The sequence below is a fragment of the Saccoglossus kowalevskii genome, chromosome 3, assembly GCF_978046115.1.
Source record: "Saccoglossus kowalevskii chromosome 3, keSacKowa6.1, whole genome shotgun sequence".
NCBI lineage: Eukaryota > Metazoa > Hemichordata > Enteropneusta > Harrimaniidae > Saccoglossus > Saccoglossus kowalevskii.
This window is the reverse complement of record NC_140643.1, coordinates 46,654,944-46,674,018: the sequence shown is the minus strand read 5'-3', so window position 1 is coordinate 46,674,018 and position 19,075 is coordinate 46,654,944. Positions and strand designations below refer to the sequence as shown.

Sequence of the window (19,075 nt, the reverse complement as noted above, 5' to 3'; positions counted from 1 at the left end):
GATTATCTGCATCACATTTTTCGCGAGGACGGCGTGCTTTGATTGGGATATAAACTATCATATAAGATTCCCCTCTCCGCACTATCATTTTGTATACTATAGTTGTCTATTCATATATATTCTACGGTATTGTGATATAGTATCACTCATCAACTGTAATAAAAATGTCGAGTAACGCCTAGTGTGGTTATTGGTAATTGTATAGATACCGCGGTTATTATTCTAATTTTATAGTTGCAGCATTGATGTTAAAATTTATGTATAAGCCCTTAGACGTTTTCACTCTATACTCGTTTTAGTAAAAGTGACAGTAAGATCCTTATAGTGCTTTTATCATTTAACGCATATGTATTCTCTGTTTTATGTTATGTGCCGCAAACTTATGCACACACCTTATATTCGATAGCGTATTGTTGTGTATTTTATCTAGTTTTTTTCTTCTTTTTCATTTCACATCTTGCAATACAGATTTAATAATAAGATAGTTACCATTCTGCAAGGCAATGCAAAGATGATAGAGCGTAATTTGAAAATAGAAGTAGCCGAGAAACAACCTTGCACTGCTCGTACTGTTGCATCTTACATACTTAAATGCATATTTAGAATAGGTTAAATCATCCCACCCTAATTTACTTTAATTTGATGTAATTTATACCTACTAGTTTATGTCTCTCTTTTGTAATTCTCACCAAGCTGCCATTGAATATGAACATAAATAAGTACAACAAGCTACACTCTATTGAAATGATATCAAAATTTGCATGCAGTTAATGCACTAACGAATACGTCGTACGATCAAGGTACGCAGACAACTGATGATAATTGTGTAGAAAACGAAATGTATAAGTATAAGAAGAACGTGATTACTGATTCATATGTAATATTAATTTCTAGAAGAATAGAAAAACATGTCGTTCTAGATCTATTGTTAATAATTTATATTGAAAATTGATATCGAAGACATTATCATATTCTTAGCTTTATATTCAAACCATGTTTCCACGGTGAATGAAGACGTGAAGACTCATCCGCTTGCTGTGCTTCTCCATACTCGTTTTGTTCCGCGCTTTCAATAATGCAAAATTTCTTGTACATCGCCTCAAAGCGCGCCAAATTCGCTTGATGGGAACTCTTCCGTGTATTGAATAACAGCTGTTAACGTATCAAATAATTCGCACGACCACCACTAACAGCAGTCATATTACTTAATTGTCAACGTTCTATTCAGTTGCACACAATCACGCGGTACTGCATAGTGTGTTTACGACACCGTAATCAGCATAACTGTATTGCCGGCTTTTTGATGCACCACGGTACACTGATACGTCCTAGCAATTAATATGGCATTCACAGCACGACTCTATGGACATATATCGACCAGCCAGTGCTTTGATATTCTATATGCTCTATATTTCACTTCTCAGGTTTCTCGTGACATAAAATAGTTGGAAGTCCTTTTTTATAGACCGTTAATTGAATGAATGTACATCACATTTACAAATTGAATACCATTTTGTCGTTGACAAATGCATCCAACTATACAGTGAATATGACACCAACATATCACAATAATAAAAATCATCACATTTATAAGTAAAGTATCTCAAGCATTCGTAAAGACATATTGATCAATATAGAATATTAAAACAATTGTATTCTAATCCTTTTCACCATAGAAAGTAGAAAATTGAATAACGTCAAAAGTGTTTTCTGTATATGGCTGACATTGACCCTCAAGCTGCTACTTCACTCTTATACCATTAGAATTTGAAGAACGCCGTTATGTACTGTGAACTACATCAACCTTTATTACACGGTTCGCCGTTTGACATCGGTCACTGTAGATCTTTTCCCAGCGTCATAAATTTACCATATTTATTGGGTGACAACATGAGACCAACAACGGCCCAGTTGGATGCATAGTAACTTCTATATAAGATCATTTGCGCAAATCGGCCAACCACGCTGCACAGATGACCACGTAAAGATCACGTTCCCTTAGATACTACTTAATAAATTGTGTTTAGATTATTAAGGCGTAGTTGCAGTTTATAAATGCAGCCCCTCAAAAAATAAACGTAGGCGCACTTAATTTAGAAAATGTTGTATAGAATACAGAAAGTGGGGAGGTTAGTATGAGGTTCTGAATTATTCAGTTCAATTTGGAAATACACTTTGTTGCCATGGTTATATGTGTTTATTTAGTATTTTGAGATTCAAACCGGTTAGTTTCTCAGTAGACATGCTGATTTCTGAGTCAGCACATTATTGTCAAATGAGAACTGCATTTGTATTTATGAAGTTTCATAATTATAGTATTCACGATAATTCATAACATTTGAACAATATAAACTAATATATGGTTGCCATAGTGATATTATTTATATGTTTCTTTTATGTATTAATAATTACATCGTTATCGTCGCTCATCGAGCGCGTCGCGGCGAGTGATGCTCTTCAAGCAATACAAATTTGGCACTAGGCTTCGATGCACCTGAACAAAACAAAAAACTAAATCTGCCTATATTTTAGTGAAATGTTGACCAAAGACCAAAATATGATGATGATGTTCGTTAATGAAGTTAAGACGAACACTATTTTTCATCATTATTTGCGAATAGATAAGATCATCGCGTTTTCACACTGCAATTTTAAATTCCTGGACTAAATTCGCTTAGTTCAAAAATTAAATCAGTTTTGTACTAAAATGAGGATGTTTTCCGGAAGTCTGCATTTCATCACAAATGGTAAATGTTTATTTAAAAAGCAGTATAAAAGTTGTTTATTGTATGCAGCATACCAGACATGTTATAGATGCGTAATTAAGCTTAGCTACCAATGCAGTCATTGCTTAATGTTAAAACTTATATTTAATCAGACCCATTCACATCGTAACATTGTTCCCATGCATCTGTCCAATAAGTCTGTACCATGACTTTTACGGAACTGTCTCGATGGTTGTTAGTGAAAGGAGCGGTCCTGGATATACTTCTTGCATAGTTAAATAAAGAATATCACACTCGTCTGGACTGTCTCGCCCCTCCACATTCTAATTCCAAAAAAGTACGTTTACTTGCTAATGGGAACTGTTCCGTATCACATAACAAGAGTAACATTTCAAATCACATAACAAGGGGTAATATTTCAAATCACATAACAAGGGGTAACATTTCAAATCACATAACAAGGGGTAACATTTCAAATCACATAACAAGGGGTAACATTTCAAATCACATAACAAGGGGTAACATTTCAAATCACATAACAAGGGGTAACATTTCAAATCACATAACAAGGGGTAACATTTCAAATCACATAACAAGGGGTAACATTTCAAATCATATAACAAGGGGTAACATTTCAAATCATATAACAAGGGGTAACATTTCAACTCACATAACAAGGGGTAACATTTCAAATCACATAACAAGGGGTAACATTTCAAATCATATAACAAGGGGTAACATTTCAAATCACATAACAAGGGGTAACATTTCAAATCACATAACAAGGGGTAACATTTCAAATCACATAACAAGGGGTAACATTTCAAATCACATAACAAGGGGTAACATTTCAAATCACATAACAAGGGGTAACATTTCAAATCACATAACAAGGGGTAACATTTCAAATCACATAACAAGGGGTAACATTTCAAATCACATAACAAGATATAATATTTCAAATCACATAACAAGGGGTAACATTTCAAATCACATAACAAGGGGTGACATTTCAAATCACATAGCAAGGTATAATATTTCAAATCACATAACAAGGGGTAACATTTCAAATCACATAACAAGGGGTAACATTTCAAATCACATAACAAGGGGTAACATTTCAAATCACATAACAAGGGGTAACATTTCAAATCACATAACAAGATATAATATTTCAAATCACATAACGAGGGGTAACATTTCAAATCACATAACAAGGGTTAAATTTCAAATCACATAACAAGGGGTAACATTTCAAATCACATAACAAGACGTGACATTTCAAATCACTTAACAAGTGGTAGCATTTCAAATCTCATAACAAGGGGTAACATTTCAAATCTCATAACAAGATATAATATTTCAAATCACATAACAAGCTGTAACATTTCAAATCCCATAACAAGGAGCAACATTTCAAATCACATAATAAGGGGTAACATTTCAAATCACATAACAGGGGTAACATTTCAAATCAAACAATAAGGGGGAACATTTCAAATCACACAACAAGACGTGACATTTCAAATCACTTAACAAGTGGTAGCATTTCAAATCACATAAAACAAGGGTTAATATTTCAAATCGCATAACAAGCGGTTATTTTATCATTTTTTCAGAAATAGACACAAAATATAAACAAATACTTCACATCGCAACTTTAAAACCATGATTTTGGTCACAAAATATATAGTTCATAATATATATTTCAATTTTATGTTATTGCAAAATAATGTTTTTCCCTGGTTACAGCTTCGAACAATATATATCAATGTTATATTTACTGACATTTTGATGTGCAAATTGCAAGTGGTGAGTCCATCTTGCCACAGAAACCGTATATGTCTCGGACTACATGATAGGTCTGTGCGACAATCTTCAGTGTCCTCCCTCTACTATTACATGTGCTCTCATGTTTTTCCCAGACGTGAATATGTTTAAAAATAAATTCCACATTGAATATTAATAGTTCATGAATGTAAAAAAAATAAGTTTGTCCCCTTGCAGAATAACATTTGCTTTAACAAGGACTGTAACATTTATGTCTTGTTTAATATAGATTCTCATTATAGGATAGTTGCAATAGTTACTTTATGTTTTGTAAAAGCCGACATTGTCATAGATTGTGACAATAGTTCATTGAAGTTGGTTACTTTGATGTTGGAAATTTTATCTATGTGCCATTTATAATTTTAAGAGTGGACCAACATAATCTATTCGTTTGCACGCAACATTTTCTCTATATAAGTACGCTTCTTAACACGTCAAATATTTCTGAACTTTATTTTGCATCCTAGAACGCCTTCAGATGATCTGATTTATCTGTCTTACAAAATCGTAGTAGTGACCAATAATGCTGACACTATTGAATTCCTCAGATCTCCTGCGTGTTCGCTCTCGTTATAACAACGAGGCAAGGGATAGGGTAACGGTAGGTGATCAGACTCGACTCATGAGATTAGTGAGAAAATATTGAAATCTTACGAAACGGTGACGATAACACGTGAATGTAGACAACGATACTGGCTCAATTATGTGTCGTGCAAATCGCAAATGTCCGCATCGTTATCTAATATGCCATTAAGCACGTAAGCTATTTAGTTAGCGGATTGTGTATCCTCATTTTCTGGTGAGCTAAGTAAGCCCGTTCCCAGGGTTAACGTCACAATTTAATTTACCATATTCGGCAACCTACTGACTGACAAGTTGGCTTGCGCATTCATCTGTCAATATAAGCGATAGGCAAGCCAATAGCGATATTGCATTCACATTGGATCAATCCATTATTTGTATGCCTGTTTCTGTCGCCATTATATTTGTTTATTCCGATCGATTCTGCGTTCATTAATGCATGTACAATTACAGTTTAACGAGTGTTATCTACTGTATTGAATATTTAGATGTGACAATAATATATTGAATTTGCATAATGTTGACATGTAATAAATGATTATTCCCTGGGTCATATTCCTTTCTCTGTTGCCGCAACTACATAGACAATAATTCACAACTGTTTTTAATGATGCATGCGTCCGTCTGAAATATACGGAATAAGACACATAATGTAATGACTAGAAGTACGTTTTCATTTCAGTAATATATGAGTAGTTATGTTGAATATGAACAATACAGCCCAAGCAGTAGGCAACATATTTCATATTAATTAAAGTGCAAATGTATATATCGCTATTGATTGCGCGCCTGAAGTATTGGTATAAACTATGAAATTGGTATGAAATTTCAGGATAAATTCACCTTGACACAAGACTATTATATTTTGGTGGAGCGCCCAAACTTATTAATATATAAAAATATTCAGTCATTATAATTATGACTACTAGTACAGTGACTAGGGAAGTATACATGTTAATTCTACAGTTATAAAACAATATCAAAGCAAATTCAGATTCATTGTAGATTGCAGAATAATTGAAAGTCTCATCGTCAGTTAATTTTTCCCGAGAACAATTTCTCTAAGTATGTTCGCGTTTATTGTCCTGTCGGAAATGGCATACCGAAATGAATATAATAGTAAGTATTTCAAATGAACATTCATTACAGTGGCTATTTTGATTCTTAGTCGGAACTAAGCGTTCACGCACATTTCGTTAGGCCGTGCTATAGGTCTGGACTGAGTCTTAAAAACGTGATAGATTCAATCTGTACTTAGCATTTCTTAGCCCGTGCTAAACGTTCAAGCACGTTTTCTTAGCACGGGTTAAGATATTTGACTTTTATTTCACCGCGTCATGTGTAAAAGTCGCAGTTTATACGTACAAGCTGATACCTACAAAAATGTTAAATGTGACAGTAATTGTTGAGGTTATTACGAACCATTGGATGTGTGATGAAACAACTTCTTCTGGATGTTGTCATTGACATTTTGGGCGGTATGATAATACAAATATTGGCCCATCCTCAATTGTTATACAGATTTGTCCTTCTTGGCTCTGGTCAATGTTTCTGTAACATTGTCATATAGCAGGTAGCACATATCTGGCTTTCACTGATATTACGTCTATTTCGACCGTACTCTAATTGGCTGCAAATTACCCATATCATAATTAGATAATTGATATGACCTGATTCGAGAAGGCTGCTTGATATCTGATTTCGAAATATAATTTGATAGTATACAAGTCATTATTATACAGTTAAATGACTGTACATTTCTGTTTGAGTATTTTGAGTAGTAATCATATATAGTAGGAACAAATATTGCCAGTTGCTGTCTGCTCGAATGGCGCCAGTTTGCGGAGTGCAATCAGTTCGCTCTCTCAAATGTCTTTCGAAATCATGTAAATATAACGCTCAGTCGGCTGTGATATATAAATCATCCAGTGCGATATTGAACGTTATTTGAAAAATGGCGCACTAACGCATGTGTTGCACAAACACATACAGCCTAAGTAACTGGCTAGATACCCCCCTTCCCACGTACAGACTTGTATAGTGATTCTTTAAACAATACTTGTTATGATTGCCTATGACAATCACATTTTTTGCCTAGAGGAACGGCGTATATGTGTATAGATTTTAATATTGATAACATGTATTACTTACTTTCATATCAAATACATCAATCAGCGTGGTCTAGTTTGAAGCGAAATTGGAAATCTCAAAGAATATACGCCAGAGTCTCCGATTGTATTTATTTTGAACAAAATAAATAAGGTGTCTTGGATGACATATTCCCCATCCAATATTTCGTTTACATGAAGTGTTATAAGATATGTTTTATATCGTGTATACGTAGAACGTACTGGTTCATTTGCATAAAACATAAACATGAATTATAATGTATACCCTATTGCAATTAATATAATTGTGTGCAACATTTCTGGGATGCAATGCTAACATATTTGGTAATTAGCTCTCAATACAATGTACGTATGTTAGCTGACATCTACCAGAAATATTCTAATTATAATAACATTATTACACTACTTTATTACACCAAACTGCTAGATTGTATTGCAGATTCACATCATACATAACGACTTAACTAGTGGATTTGTATATCAAAATAACAATCATGATACTAGTCCATCAATTATTAACACTACGATAAAGACTTTCCGTTTTCGACATTGTTAAATTCTTTCGTTTTTATGGAGAAAAACACATATTTACCAAAGTAAAAACATATTTATTAAAGTTATTGTTCATACATGAGTTGTTGAACACACTACACATTTTATAACTTCATCCCGCTGTTTCAGTTATAATTCAAGACAAATGAAATAACCAAAATATACTAAATTATGTTTTGTCTCCCGTGAAATCCGTAATTATTATTATTATGCATATGGAACACATTTTTGATAAAATATTCTTAACATATTTCTGAATTCACTTGTCAAAATAAATTGTTTTGGGGTTGTTATTTGAGATTGCCCGTATGGCATTTGTAATTAAACGCCTTTAACATATGAAGAAGTGTAATCTCTCATAATATGCGAGTCAGAAGTCCCTTGAATATGTTCTAAACTTGAATAGTAAATCCGTCTAGATCCGATGTCTTTTGATCGTCCTGTGAAACATTTCCTATTAAGTTTGGTATGCAATGCATGCGGTGAGTCGTTGGGAATACACTCACCGACATTAGTACTTAGTACTTACATAATCACCTGGCAGCTAATATGAACATTTCTTTGTCTAATCATTCATTCATTCATTAATTCATTCATGCAAAGACTAGGTGTTGGAAATTTCCTTAGTTATCAATTATTTATTTAGTATTGGTATATAGTTTAATTGACAATACATCAAACTATTTAGCAATATGGTAAAAAAATGTTTGTTTTCAGAATGTTTAACATATCTATAGCTATGGCTGTCTGTGTATTGGTAACATTTACCATTTTTTAAAAACTCGTTTCTGTTAGCACAGCCACATGGGATTGTGGGTAATGAGGGCGCTGTGCAACGTTCGAAGTCGTCTTTGATTCCCTAGAGATGTCGAAGAAAAGACCGCACTTGCCAGTATTCTGAATAAACCAACATTTCAGTGCGCATGCTCAGACCTGCTGTAAAACATTCAACATTTAGACCAATATGTCAAATAATGTACAGTAATGAAATCGACAATAAGCAGTAGTTTGATGGCAGAGGAACATTACTGTGAATGGAGGAAATTGGTTTGTGTAAGTAGGGTAAGGTATTTGGATTTCTGTCGCCCGAACGGAAGGGAGAGTATTTGAATTGCATCAGTCGGTCGTCTTTCCGTTCGCTACATACAAGTTATTATCTCTATGGCTGTCTAGTAGTAACACCATCTCAATATCTGAAAGAAAAATATACATAGCTTTCATTATTTATCGATTAACTACTTATCCATATAATTGGGCGAATAATATGGTATAATGGTGTACGTATTAAATTTGCATTGGATGTTATTGGTGTTGTTATTGCAACATATTGGACAATTTGTAAAATGGTAAAAACAAGAATCGTACTAAGAGCGATGGGAGCATCTCGATTGTCACATTCATGATGTTTGTTTTTTTCGAAAATGCTAATTGACGCGAGTGACATGACTAGTATTAAATATATTCACTATATATTCTACGAATATTTTCATGGTTATTGACTTATAACTATGTACTCTTGTGAAAACATGTACGTATCTGTGGCGGGGCCAAGCAGGTTGGTGCCAAACAGAGGTGACTATATGACTAGATCACTTTGATACTTGAGTGCGAGACAGAATAACATTAAATGACGTATCATAGAAAAAGATCTGGTTTGAAATTTACTTTGAAGTTCAATGCCACTTTTAATAGACTTAACTTCTGAATATTAAAAGTGTTAAATACAATATCAGCGAAGATTATATATGTGTATGATGTCACAGGCTTATTATTAAACGCGTAGGCATTTCTCACCGCTGTTTTCCTTCTTTGGTAATAAGTCTTGGAAACGTTCATATAGCATGTTCGTGGTACTTCTAATAAGCGTAACGTGATTTGCAGAAAGGTATTACATGTTAGACAGGTTTTATACGTTGGCCTCTGAAAGATCTAACGTGCTGACGTAGAAATCTGATTATTTTAACATGCGTAGCATGATTTATTTATCAATGCCTAGGGTCTCAGGCAAGGAAATCAATGCTTGTTACGTATGCTACGCACGTTAGCTTGTTATGTAGTGTCACCTCGTGTTGTTATTTATCAATGCATGGTTGAGCAGATGTGCATTTGTTAGGGGTGCATACGGTTACTTTTTCGACTTCTTCTTGAAAACTACAAGCCTGAATGTTTTGATACTTGGTGTATATGTACCTTGGATAGATCTCTCTTAGACTTATTCATTTCATGATGTTTCCTTTAATTTTCTAATTTTGGTGAATATTTTTGGTAAAAAGTGATATGTATCTTGGATAGATCTCTCTTAGACTTATTCATGTCATGATGTTTCCTTTAATTCTCTAATTTTATTGAATATTTTTGTCTTTTTTGGTAAAAAGTGATATTTTCGACTTCTTGTTGAAAACCGCAAGTCTGATTGTTTTTATGTTATACATATAGGTACCACAGGTACACCTCTCTAAGATTTGTTCATTTTGTGATGATATCGTCGGTTCTCTAATTTTGATGAATATCTTTGTCATTTTTGGTAAAAAGTAATATTTCCTATTGAAAACCGCAAGTCTGATTGCTTTATATATATATATATATATATATATATATATATATATATATATATATATATATATATATATATATATATATATATATATATATATAGGTACCTTGGGTAGACCTCCCATATTTGTTCATATTGTGATGATATATTTTTTTTCAAATTCTGATTGCTTTGATACTATACTTTTTGTTCATTTCCTAATGATATCTTCTGTTCTTTAATTGAAATGTGCATTGCTAACAGGCTGCTTGTTTTAGGTCCGAGCGGTGATGTTGATTTAGGTGATTGTCGTTATTCGTCCGTCCGGTTTTGGTAAAACATGTTATTTTAGACTTCGACAGCTCAATTGCTTTGATACTCAGTATCTAGGGCTTATCGATTGAATTCCATGAGATTTGTAACAAGATAACAATTGTAATTATCATGGCAACATCCAAATAAACTGCCATGGTTGTGATATGTTGGGAGAACACCAATAACCATGGCAATATCTCAACGTACAGAACATTATCAACTTTATCAATTTTTATTTTGAAGAAGACTCTCTACAATAAAAGTGGAGGTATGTCGCTTGTCTTACTGTCACATTAGTTTCACCGTTTTTACGCACAAATAAATAAATAACACACAATTCGGGTATGTAAATATTGTCTTTCGATTAACAATTATGAAATAAGGGGTTGCTGGGGTAACTAGCGGAGAAATGTGTTAATAATTTTGATAGCACATGATTTACTTAATGACCTTTAAAAATGTTTAATGCATTAGTTATCTTCATTCAGCTCACTAAATACATTGTATAAGCTAAGATTACGTAGACTATTATGCTGGATGATCATTGTATGACAATCTAATAACCCCGCGAATAGTCGTCTGTGACAGTGTCAATCGTAATATAATTGCGACAAAACTAGCAAGGGAGCGCAATAACCGGCAGTAGATTGCATGATATTTTCATTTGAGAGCGTTTTCAAAACATTTCTTTCAGCAAATAGCTTTAATACACACATGTAATGATCATAGTGTGATATAATGGATAACAAATAATCGTTTCTTTGTGAAGATGTATTCAGAGAATATGCACTCGTATCGACCTTTCAGGGTTACCCATTTGTACGCCGTACTATATTAAATACTTCTCGGAATTCATTACACATGCCGTTCATCTCCACATTATTATATAGCTCAACTTCAGTTGTGTTGATTTGTTATATTCAGCTTCTCACACTTGTTGGTTGAAAACAAGTCTTTGTGAGTTCGACTGAAGAAATGTTTGGAAATACTAAGGATGCAATGCAATGGTTATTATTCTCAATAAGACACCATTGTGTGTTTGTTTGTTTGTAATTTTTGGTGAAATTTCGGGTTAGTTGAAAGGATGGACGTACGAACGAACCGACCAACGAATTGGCAGGGGAGCGCGAAGAGGCAGCCAATGTCACCACCATGTCACGTCACACGTATCGGAGTTCGATCACCACCGTGTGACGTCACACCTATCGGAATTCGATCACCACTGTGCCACGTCACACCTATAGGAGTTCGATCACCGCCGTGTTAGGTCACACCTATCGGAGTTCGATCACCACCGTGTTACGTTACACCTATCAGAGTTCGTTCACCATCGTGTTACGTCACACCTATCTATCAGAGTTCGATCACCATCGTGTTATGTCACACCTATCAGAGTTCGATCACTACCGTGTTACGTCACATATATCGGAGTTCATCACCATCATGTTATGTCACACCTGTCGGAGTTCGATCACCATTGTGTTACGTCACACCTATCGGAGTTTGATCACCATCGTGTTACGTCACACCTATCGGAGTTCGTTCACCACCGTGTTACGTCACACCTATCTGAATTCGATCACCTATCGGAGTTCTATCACCACCGTGTCACGTCACAGGGGGAGATAACGAGTACCTATATATAATACTATAACTCATAAGTAACGTTAAATCTGGTATGCAAAGTTATTGCAATGGATATTTTAATTGTTTTTGTACATGGCTGCAGTACTTATGACAACCACTGTTGTGAAATATACCTGCGATGGAATACACACACAGTGGAATGAAAATCGCGACGAATGACTACTTTGTACATGTACATCGTTGAAACTTCTCACTGTTTGGTACCAATTCTCAATTTGAAAGCCTCGGTTGTGTCTCAAAAGTGCAATTCTGCCAATGGCTCGTTATCCATGTTCGCCAAATGGAGATAATCCTTTGACTAATTCCACTTAAGTAACATATTAACAGTCACTCATACGTATAATAAATGAAATTCTCGTATTTGAAAGTTAACATATACGTATAGTATTAGACTAGGTATAGTCGGCGAAATTGCGAAACAAAAATATAAGGAACATATAGAAGATATTTAATGAGTGACCAGGTGGTATCGGATTTGTTAAACGAGTGTATTTTAATCTTCATCTGGGCAAGTCAATGTAAAAGTTCATCGAGCTGGCAGGATGAGGGTCAACGTAGCCAAAAGCTCGGAACATATGGAATCACGACACAAGTCGATATCACACGGTCACAAATAGGAGATCCCATTTATCCGTTTAACAGCTTGTTGTCATCATAAATACATCGTAAGCCCGTAATGAGCGCTATAAACTATATTCATAATAATCAGACCTACTATTAATGAACAAAATTATTTATTAAGCCAGAAGTTAAAATTCTTGAAATAGTTTCATTATTTTGCATTATGTAAGGCATAACGTAATATCACTTTCACCGAGAGACTGCACTAATCAGTCCGCATATTTAAAACTAGGAACAATAAAAAGCCACAATTGTTTGCACATACATTTTAAAAACAAGTCATATATTTGAATACAAACGAACAAACTAATCAGTGACCAAGAGTTTTGTAATAGCGCCCCCAGCGCCAAATCCAAACTAGAATTGACATATCTATTTTTGGACTGGAATTGACATATCTAGATATATCCAGACTGGAATTGGCATAATTAGATATTTACAGACTGGAATTGACATATCTAGGTATTTACAGACTGGAATTGACATATCTATATCGTCACTGGAATTAACACATCAAGGTATATCTTCACTGGAATTAACATATCTAGGTATATTCTTACTGGAATTAACATATATATGTATATATGTATATCGTCACTGGAATTAACATATCTAGGTATATCGTCACTGAAATTGACACATATAGGTATATCGTCATTAGAATTAACACATTTAGGTATATTCTCACTGGAATTAACATATATATGTATATCGTCACTGGAATTAACATATCTAGGTATATCGTCACTGGAATTAACATATTTAGGTATATCGTCACTGGAATAAACATATCTAGATACATTTTACTGGAATTGACATATTTAGGTATATTGTCACTTGAATTGATATATTTAGGTGTGTCCAATCTGGAATTACGCATCCGTATCTAGGCTGAAATTGAATTTCTGAATTGTCACATCTAGGTGTAAGGTGTTTTAATAAGCCAATAATTACATCCCTTGATGTATACAGTATTAAAGTTTTCACAATCAACTCTGAAGTGTTTCGAGCAAATGAAGCTTCTAATCAGGGCAAATTATGTCATTGCCACGATGACAGAGTGTACCTAGTTTTTGAAAGTAACGAAAATTTTTACTGTAAGGCCGTTTTTATTCCCCGTACAACATAATCTAGTCTGTGAAACTTGTGATCAATAACTAGCTAACTTCTCGAAAATCACGTGATATAGCCAAATTACCCATAAATTCGATGCGATATAACGGGATTCTCGTGAAATAGTCACAATGTATATATTTAAATTAGAGTGCTACAGTTTTGGTTCATCAGTCTATAACATTAATTGTAAAATTAATGTTGCCAACTTGTCATTTAGAAAAATAAAACACTGCTAGATCATCATCAGCTCTAAATCCATGTATCCATAGTATTACCCTAGAGTATTCTACTCATCACATTGAGGTAATATATTAATATACGTCATTGTTCCCGATTCCTTCACTCGCAATCAGCACCAATGGTTCATTCTGTGCAAGGATCACTCTATAAAAGCTGACATTCTCCAGGTGGAATATGCTATTACAAATTGAAGCGCACAATGATCTGATTTTACTGGCATAATTAACCCTTGCTCATATTTACAGACAAGATAATACCGTATATAAATACGATTTTGATAATTACAATGTGGACGCTTTTTTGGCTGACTTGGGCAAGGTTTCCTGGCAAAAGGTGTATGATTGTCCCGATCCTAATATGGCATATACACAATTTTATGACATCTTCTCGAAGGTCTCGTCAGAACATCTCAAGTTGAAGAAAGCTCGGAGGAGGAGCTCAGCTCGTAAGCCTTGGTTAATCAAAGGGCTCATTAAACCAATTAAAAAAAACATTGTTTATTTACCAAATTGAAAAGAAACCACCATAATAATTATGAATCGTACAGAAATTTACCTACCAAGCTTCTCAAGTCACCCAAAAATATGCATTACTCAAAAACAAATTTCACGGCAATACCAACAACACTTGGAAAGTTGTTGAAATTCTAAACAAAAGTAAAGATAGTACCACCCCAATTACATTTTATTCAGCATGTAGTACACCCCTGATCAGTAGTGCTGATATTGGTGAGGAATTTAATGAATTCTTCACCAATGTTGTCCCTAACCTCGCAGCTAATATGCTAATGCTGGTGATTTTAGAAAATATCTTAACAATAATCAAATTAATTCTTTCTTTTTCCGCCCTGTTTGCGTGGCTGACATTTGAACTGAAATCACTAAATTGAACCAAAATAAATCTGCTGGTTAGGACCGAATCCACCCCAAAACAATTATTCATTCAGCCAATATTATTGCCCGCCCACTTGTCCACATTATCAATTGTTCACTGAGCCAAGGTGTTTTCCCTGACCCACTGAAAATTGTTAAAATAATTTCTATTTTCAAAAATGGTTGCCCAACTAAGGTCAGTAATTATCGTCCGATTTCAATTCTTCCAGTTCTAAGTAAGGTGTTGGAATCTGTTGGTAAATATGACATACTTTCAGACAAACAGTTTGGTTTTCGGAGAAAATATAGCACCAAACTCGCCATAGCAGACCTGGTAACAAGCATTGCTGATAACATGGACAAGGGCTACATAACTTTTTGCATTTTCATTGATATTAAAAAAGTTTTCGACACTATAAATCACAAAATCCTTCTCCATAAACTTACTAATTGTGGTATCAAGGGTCTCTCGCTACAGTTGTTCAAAAATTACCTTTCAGATCGCAAGCAATGTGTCCAAATTAATAATTCTCTCTTCTCCTACAATTTTATCAAATGCGGTGTTCCACAAGGATCGATTCTTGGCCCCCTCTTATTCGTAATCTATATTAACGATATTGTCAATTGCACCAATGCTTTCGACGTCCGTCTATTTGCTGAAGACACTACCCTCTTCCAGTCCATTCAAAATAACACTATTCGCTTCTCATATATTAATGATGATTTTCAGAGAGTCTGTGAATGGTGTAGTACAAACCAGCTCACTATCAATGTACACAAAAGACATTATATGTTAATTAGTACACCACAAAGGTCAATTACCACAGAGGACACTTTAAGCATTGAGAGGTTACCTGTCCAGGGCGCTTTTTCCACTAATTATTGGCATAAAATTTGATCAGCATCTAAACTGTAAGACCAGGCCCATATTGGAAAAAATAACAAAATTAGTTGCCAGAAAAGTTGGACTACTGTCAGAAATTCGACACTTCGTCCCCAGAAATATACTTCTTTTTCTTTACAAATCATTAATTTTACCACAAATTACTTATTGTCTCGGGCTATGTGGTAACACAAATCCACTATTTCTCCACCAGTTCATCTGTTCCAAAAGAAAGTTGGTCATTTAATTACTTTTTTGCTCTTTTTCATACCAATACTGCTCCCCTACTTCAAATACTTAGATGCGTATAAAATTTGCAAGCTTCAAACTTCCCTTTTTGTATTTGATTTAAAACATAACAATTTTGCACATCACATAAATTATAACCTTGACCCCTAACCCCACGGTTACCCAACTCGCCTGGCTACAAACCACAATTATTATATTCCCAAAAAGAATCTTTCAGTCAAAAATGAAACACGCAGATATAGTTTCAAATCAAAATTAATATCCCACCTCCTATTAAATAATTAGTATGGATTTAAATTTTATTTTGTTCTTATACTTTACCCTGTCAACTTATTGCTTGCCTTCCATGTTCCTCTCTCTTTCACTGCCACTATATTCATACTTGCGATATTATTTTATTATTAAATGTCAATATTTTTATTTTTCTATATTAATGAAAAAATAATTCATTGGGCAGACGCTTTTCCATTTCCCTTGCAGTCACTGTTATGAAAACAGTGCCTTTATTTACATATCATTTATTTAATGATTTATATTTTTCACTTGCTAGTTTGTTTACTTTAAAATGGGTCACTGACCCGACTAGTTCAGTAGAACTATTTCAGTGATCCCCACCACAAATTCCTTCTGTTTATTAGTAACGCAGTACTGTAATACTGACATTGTAATTGTTTGTTTGTGGTGAAATAAAATTCAATTCAATTCAATTACTCAGTATCGTGAGTAACTAATTTTAGATTATTGCCTTATTGGCAATTAGTCGATATTTATATGTATTCAGTTACGTACCAGCAAGTCTGGTGGGATTACCTGTGAGGGCGCATCAAGTAGTGGTTAGTGTGTATTTGAAAACAGTACTTGAAGGTTGCCGTGACTTGGCGGTTAATCCAATGGATTGTAGAGGGATACAATGAATGAATCTATTTCATTCTACTCTTGACTTAAGACGATGAACGGTAAAAAAATATGACGTGCTGCCAGAGACAGGAATTCACCATTAATATGAATTTGATTTGATGTGGCGAAATAAAACATATGGCCGACTGGCGGACATTTTGCTTTCACTAATGTCACGCGATATCTCACTAAATATCATATCAGCTGATTCAGTTGAAGGTTCACACAGAAGTACTATGTCCATAGGTAATACCAAAGCTTATGTTTTCTCGTGATTTGATGACATTTGTCAAACTGAAGGTGTTTTTTTTAAATCTGAATATCAGCCTGTAAACATGTCAGGGACCGTTTCCCTGAGTTTTAGTTCATTAAAACTTTGTACCAAGATCATACAGAATAGTTTAACAGTGCACGTATCATTTTTTGGGATATTTGCAAAGATGTCCGATTGTGTTTTTGTTATGAAATTCATGCTAGCAAGGCTTTCCATATGTACAATAGTAATCATCACATCTTGTCTGTCCATGCACGTCTCGCCATATTGCATTGGAATTGACATGCAGATGATATGTGAAGTATTCTGGTAGACATGTATATCTACATAAAACTTGTACTGAACACTGTGATCGACTACCAGTAAAACCACACAGGAACTGTGCGTTGTTGATGATTTGCCGTCATCAATAGTTGGTCCATGGTCAACACTTTTCATATGTGAGACATTGTTGTCTTTCATCCAAAATATTAAACTAATGGTTATGTATATAGCACAACTTTTGCAGATATAATGATCTCAGTTTCTTGTATGCCTCAGAATATGACATGTGATGGGTTCTAGATTTGAAGCAAATTGTTTTCGAACCACTTGATATCACTTAAGTAAAGCATGGATTTCTGATTTGACTATATTGTGTAATGCATTTGTGAGTTGTTTTGTGTAGGTTGTTTAATCGATTGCTGTTTGTCTGAATCAGAATTAGAGGTTTTCATGACGTTATAGCTTTACATTACTACACGCAAGTAAATTAATTTCAACAAAAAGCACCCAAATTTAACTAAGTTTGTTTATTATTCCCCGTTCGGACGCAGTCCGAAAACGGGGACTTATGTTTTGACCTCCGTGTGTCCGTGCGTGCGTGCGTGCGTCTGTACGTGCGTGCCTTGGCGGCAATTTTTGTGCTAAAAAATCCTAAAAATCAACCATTTCTCGGCTGTTTACAGATGGATTTTGTTCAAACTTGGTATATACATTAGACATTATGGGACCTTGATGCAAATAAAATGTTTTTCAGATAAGATTCAAAATGGCCGACTGGCGGCCATTTTGTATTAATGAATGTGGTTCTCGTGCCATATTCTGACTTGTTTTGACTGATAATATTTTCAAATTTTAAATATTCATTATACATCATGTCATAGATAAACAGACATATTGGTTTGACTATCCTATTCAAAATGGCCGAATGGTGGTCATTTTTGTGCTAAAAAATCATCAAATATCAAGCATTTATGGGTGGATTTCGTTCAAACTTGGTACATACATTAGACATTACGGCTTCCTGATGCTCGTCATTTCATTTTTCAGATTGGATTTAAAATGCCTGACTGGCGGCCATTTTGTTTTAATGATTGGGCTTCTAGAGCCATATCTCTTAAGTGCTTTGACTTATTATATTTAAATTTTATATATTCGTTATACATCATGTTATATATATACATGTATTCAAAATGGCTGATTTTGTATGCTGTTCCAGAGCAATATCTCTCAATATGGACATGTACTTGTTTGACGATCAGATACAACTGTCATTCATTTTAATGTTAAAAAATCATATTCCTGTCATGGTTATATTCCAGCTATATTACTATAAACAAAACTATAT

At 34.3% G+C, this 19,075-nt stretch overlaps 1 protein-coding gene across 1 annotated transcript in view; it reads left to right on the top strand.

The window, feature by feature from the left end:
* Positions 1 to 19,075, top strand: part of LOC102804719 (ER degradation-enhancing alpha-mannosidase-like protein 1) — a 388,700-nt gene that overhangs the window by 235,397 nt on the left and 134,228 nt on the right. The window lies entirely within an intron of this gene.